Source organism: Capra hircus, chromosome 7, assembly GCF_001704415.2.
Source record: "Capra hircus breed San Clemente chromosome 7, ASM170441v1, whole genome shotgun sequence".
Classification (NCBI taxonomy): domain Eukaryota; kingdom Metazoa; phylum Chordata; class Mammalia; order Artiodactyla; family Bovidae; genus Capra; species Capra hircus.
The window spans coordinates 103,648,690-103,654,896 of record NC_030814.1 but is presented as its reverse complement, the minus strand read 5'-3'; positions in this window follow the sequence as shown (position 1 = coordinate 103,654,896).

The following is a 6,207-nucleotide window of genomic DNA, read 5'->3' as shown; positions in this document are numbered from 1 at the left end:
ATCTCATTACAAAACTGCTGAGCAGTTCCAGAGGTACTTGGAAAAGTTGGGGGTCCTGGACATATACGAAGAACCAGAGAAACCTAATAGGGCTTTGGATTTTTTTTTTTTAAAGCATCACTCGAGAGCTGCTACCCCAGAAAATCCAGAAATAGAGCTGCTTTGCCTAGAACTGGAAAAATTGAAAGGGAAATATGAAGTTATTGTAGGAGAAAATGAAAAACTGAAAACTAAGGAGAAAATTCAGTAAACTTAGGGTGGAGAGGAAGAAACTACCTTGCTATAAGCCGCAACATCTTTAGGAAGATATAGATTATTGTATTAGCAAAGAGTGCAATGCAGTCATGAATGGGAATTAAGGTTTAGTTTTCCAGTCATTTTAAAGGTTTAGATAAAAAGCTTTCACTAGGTTTGATTGTATTAAATATTAAAAATCATTGAGTGGTTTTAAAATGATAGGATTAAAAATAAAACAAAAGGATAGGATTTTAAACTTACTGAATCAGTAATTAAATTTAATAGTTAACTGCTTTTGTTACTATTGTTTTATTACCCCATTTAGAATAAAATTCACCTAAACTCCAAAAATTAAAAAATAAATAAAGCAAGAGTGATGATCATGTTGACCTCACAAGCTGCTGGGGCGGGGGGTGTCTAAGGCTTAATAAATAAATAAACAGGAGGAGACTTGGTTGCTCCCAACCCCATTCCTCTGTCCAGGGTTCCGGCGGAGACCTGGGATTCTTCTCTCATCGTGACATCGAACACCCGCAGCAGAATTTTTACTCCCCAGACACACCCTGAAACCACAGCTTCCGGTACTTTCCCGACCAGACCTTCCCTCATTTTTAAACCAGTTGGTGCTGATTCCCTCCGTGGCCACCAGGTGGCAGCAGCAGCGCGTGTTCCCCCATGCCCAGTCCGCCCAGCCCCCTCCCACCTCCCAGAGAGTTTGCAAAACACACTCTTCCGGTTTTAAACACGGACAGGATAGAGATTAAAACTCAGAACCACTGAATTTTGTGGCAAAAGATGAGACCTCTGGGTGAAGAAGGTGCGGCAGCCGGTAGGGTCGAGCCCTTCTTCTTTGGGGTCTTCTGTTTCTCCATCTGGAAGGGGAAATAGAAGACTTGGTCCAAGTACTCAACCTGTGCCCTCCGCTAGATAAACCCTCCCGTGAAGATCAGCCCTCCTCATTCCTGAGGGCTGGGCTGCAGCCTGAGGAGGAGGCCTGGACAGTGGCAGGACCAAGTGGACAGGATAGAGAGGATGCTGGGTCAGCAGCCTCATGAGAAAGCCCAGAGTGACCCGACCCCCAGAGGCTCAGAGCTACCCACCTCAAGTCCAGAGTTCCCCTCTCCCTCACCCAACATACACATGTACACAGTGGAACCTTCAGGGAGCTAAATGCCCCCATGCTGGCCGTCCCAGTATGGGACCCAGTATGGGACCCATCAATAGCACAGCACCCACTTAGCTGGCCTTTGGAGTTGGCAAACTCACCCCCTGGGTCCATGGAGTTAGGAGTTTGATATTTATGGAGCAGCACTGGAAATTCTTGCTGAGATGAATGGAGAAAATGAACACCCTGCTTGTGTTCAGGGAAGGTTGAACATGCCTGGAAGAGAAGCTTGTGGAAAGGACAGCAACACAGAGAGACGGCGTCCTAGTTCCTGGATCCAGCCATGCCTGAAGCCCAAAATTCTGGTTTTCTTGTTGTTAAAGGCATTTTGAGCTCTGTTTCTGCTGCTAGAAAATGACCCACAAGAAGTTCCTCTCTGGACCTCTACTTGCCCATCTGTGTAATAGGAGAGGGCTCAGGGCACTGGCTTGAGGGCCCTACCTCCTTGGGTTGGGCAATCCTACCTAGCAGAGCCCTGGCCCAGAGTTAACTGAGCACTTGCTGTGTCCTCATCATTCTAGGGCTTCTCTGAGTGTTGATTCCTCAGCTGCTCGCAGCAGTTCCAGGAATCAAGACTGTGGTAGACCCTGTTTCACAGTTTCCTTCCTTCCTTGATTCAGGAAATCAGTTTTGAGCTCCTACTGTATACCAGTTTCTGTTCTGCACAGGTCAGAACTGGTCTAGTCATGAGGGGCTCCTGGTTGGGTAGGGAGGACAGAAGCTAATCTAATCATCACAAAGAGAGTTACAATAAACCTGGGCGAGTGACAAGTGAACATGCGAGGAACAGAAGTGAGGGAGGGCTTCCTGGAAGAGGTGGTGCTGGGGCCAAATGGTGAAGAGAGGCCAGAACAGCAGGAGCAAAGGCCCTGTGGCAGATGTGGTCGGTGGGGAATAGGTGGGGGTGGGGATAGAGGTCACAGCCCCAGCGGCCTGGGGACCTAAGAGTTTTTATTCTTAAGTTTGTGGGGGGTTGGAGGGGAGGTTCTGGAGCAGGAGAAGTGTAGGGTCTCAAGAGACAAAGAGACTTATCCCCCCATGAGTCAAGATGCACGTTTCCATCAGGGAGACAGATTGCCTCAGTTTACCTCCCCAGGTAACCTGCTTCTTCTGTCACTCCAGCAGCCTCTGGGGAGTTTGGTCATAAAGAGATGTTGTCTCTGCCTCTTCCCTTGAGCCAGGATGGGGCTGGGATATCAGGGATCTCTAGGGTGCAGGAGGTGACACAGACCAGCCCTGGCCTGGCCTGTTATGAGACCCTGCCCTCACCCTGCAGATGCCAGGCCCTCGGCCTGAAATGAAATGCCCTTCCCCTAACTGTGCTTCTTTGCCCATTCCTCTTTAATTTTTTTAAGGCTGTATCCACATACCGCACTGTTCACCCTTTCATTAAGGGCTTTCTCTATTGCAGTGCGCAGGGCTGCTCTTCGTCGTGGTGCCCAGGCTTCTCATCGTGGTGGCTTCTCTCGTTGCAGCATGGGCTCTAGGCACACGGGCTTCCGTAGTTGCAGCTCATAGGATGCTGTTGCCCGCGGCATATGGAATCTTCCTGGACCAGGGATCGAACCCATGCCCTCTGCAGTGGAAGCACACAGCCCCAACCCCGGGACCCCGGGGGATTCCCTCACCCTTTTATTGACTGATTGCTTGATTTTTTTAGCGGCACTGGGTCTTTGTTGCTGTGCGAAGGCTTTCTCTAGTTGCGCCACGTGGGGCTACCCTCTGTTCCCCTACACGGGCTTCTCATTGCAGAGGCTTCTCTTGTTGCAGAGCGCAGGCTCCAGACGCACAGGCTCCAGTAGCTGCGCCATGAGGACATTTGAGGCTTGAGGGCTCTAGAGGGTGGGCTCGGCGATGGTGGCTTCCAGGCATGGCTGCTCTGAGGCATGTGGAATCTTCCCGGACCAGGGATCGAACCTGTGTCCCCTGCACTGGCACGAGGATTCCTATCCACTATACCACCAGGGAAGTCCTCTTATGCTTTTAAAGTGAAAGATCCAGTGGCATGCACAATGTTATGGAACCATTATTACTGTCTAGTTCCAGAGCATTCCCATCACCCGCAAAAGAAAACCCTAACCCCATGACTAGTCACCCTCATTCCCACTCCCCCAGCCCCAGGCCACCGTTAATCTGCCTTCTGTCTCTATGGATTTACCTGGACATTTCATATAAATGGGATCATATAATATGTGGCCTTTGTGTCTGTTCTTTGGTAAAGAAACTCAGCTTGGTGTTTTTGAGCTTCATCCACGCTGTAGTGCATATCAGAACTTCATTTCTTTCTTTCTTTCTTTTTTTTTTTTTTGCCTGTACTGCAAGATTCGCGAGATCTTAGTTCCCAGACCTGGGATTGAATCCAGGCCAGCAGTGAGAGCTTGGAATCTTCACCAACTGCCAGGGAATTCCCCACTTCATTTCTTTTTATGGCTGAGTAATATTTCGTTGTATGGCTGGGCTGCATTTTGTTTATCCATTCATCTACTAATGGACACTTGGGTTATTTCCACCTTTTGGCAATTGTGACTAGTGGTACTATGAACATGCATACAAGGGTTGGTGTGAAAACCTATTTTCAGTTCTCTTGGTAAATGCCTAGGAGCAGAATTATTTGATCACATTGTACTTCTATGTTTAAATGATTAAGAAACTGCCAGATTGTTTTCCAAAGTGCCTGCACATTTTTCATTGCCATCAGAAGTATGTGAGGGCTCCTTATTTCCCCACATTCTCATCAACATCTATTATTTCCAAGTTTTTTTTTTTTTTTGAGTCTGGTCATCCTAGTGAGTGTGAAGTGGTATCTCAGGGGGCTTGATTTGCATTTCCCCGAAGACTAATGATGGTGAGCATCTTTTCATGTGCCTATTGCCGTTTCTACATCTTCTCTGGAGAAATGTCCATTCAAGTCTTTTGCCCAGTTTTCACTGGGTTCTCTTTTTATTATCGAATTATATCTAAGAATTCTCCTTGTCTTTGACACCCCCTCTTGCAGGCACGGGCTTCCCAGGTAGCTCAGTGGTAAAGAATCCACCTGCCAATGAAGGAGAAGCTGGAGAAGCAGGTTAGGTCCCTAGGTGAGGAGGATCCCCTGGAGAAGGAAAAGGCAACCCTCACCAGAATTCTTGCCTGGGGAATCCCCTGCACAGAGGCCCCTAGGGGTCTACAGTCCGTGGGGTTGCAAAGTGTTGGGCGTGACTGATCCACACACGCGCGCGCACAGATACACACTTGGAGGTGTCTCTCCCCATCCTCGCTGCTGCTGCTGCGCAGCCTCTCCCTCCAGCCAGCGTTGACCTCCCCACCACCCCCCATCAATTCCTGTTGGGGCATCAGCCGTCCAACCCTGTCTCCGCACTGGGAGGGCCCCTGGCAGACACGGGGTAGCTCCCCTCAGTGCTTAATAACGGAGCGCTCGGAACCTTGGCAGCCACGCGGGAAACCCCGCCCGCAGACACCCACCCCTTGGCCACATCGAGCGCCGCTCCCGCATGGCCACGCGTGGGAGCCCGCAACTTTCCAGGTGGGGAAACCACGATACGGAGGGAGCAGGAGGGAACCTGCCTGGTCCCCGGGTTGGGGTGATGGCAGAGGTCGCCTCCCTCAAGCTGCTTCTGGCTCCGGTCCCTGCCCTGGGCTGACCCTGGCGGGCGGGAACCGCCTGTAGGCAAGGCGGTTCCGGATGAAACCGTAACATCCAGGAGCAGAGAAGAAAAATATTCTGCGGCCGGCGAGCTGGGCCAGGAGGGCTGGGGAGGGGGGACAGGCGGGCCAGGGAGGAGGGGCGGGGCGGCTTTCTTTACCAGCCTGGGTGTGCTTTCGGGTGGGAGCCTGGAGGGGTGGAGTGTTACACAGCAGACAGAAAGGTGTCTTACAGGTCTTGACCGAGTTCTGCTCTGCCTCCAGCTAGCTGTGCAGCCTGGGGCTCTCCAGCCAGTTTCTCCATCGGTGGGATGAGGGTAGTTAGTGGTTGAGACGGTAGAGAATCTGCCTGCAGTGCCAGAGACTCTGGTTCGATCCCTGGGGCAAAAAAATCCCCTGGAGAAAGGAATGGCTACCCTACTCTAGTACTCTTGCCTGGGAAATCCAAGAACAGAGGAGCCTGTTGGGCTACAGCCCATGCGGTTGCAAAGAGTCGGACACAACTGAGTGACTAACACACACACACACACACACACACACACCTCCTTGGGTGTTGTGAGAGGTGAAGAGGGTGCCTGGCTCTGGAAGCACACACCTTAGGAAGCTGTCCATAACCTCATCCTCAATATGAAAGCATGGTTTGTTCAAGAGCGCAGGGAGATTGGTTCCGCCCAGGGGGCCAGGTGGGGGCACCTGTGTCTCCCTAACTCCCCACCTTCCTCTCTTTTTGTCCCTGTCTTCCCAGCTCTCCTGTTTCTCGCCCTCCTCCTCCTCCTTCTTTTTTCTTAGTTGCCGCGTGGGATCTAGTTCCCTGACCAGGGACCCAACCCGGTCCCCCCACCCCGCATCAGGGTCCCAGAGTTTTGGCCACTGGACCACAAGGGAAGCTCCTCCCTTTCTCTTGTCTCGTCTCTCCCTGTCTATTTCTCTCAACCTCACTTCTCTGGCTCTCGCTGTCTCTCTGTATCTCTCACGGCCTCTGTCTTTACCTAAAACCTCCTCCAGATCCCCTAGACCAGGCCTGCCTCAGCCGGCTCAGCCCGGGCCTGGCCAGTGTCTTAAGCCCACATTTCCGTGAGACAAGGTCCAATCTAATCTCCCTGAAGCTGCCCCCATCCCCACCCCCATGGCCTCAGGGTGAGGATCCAGGCAGCTTGGGGCCC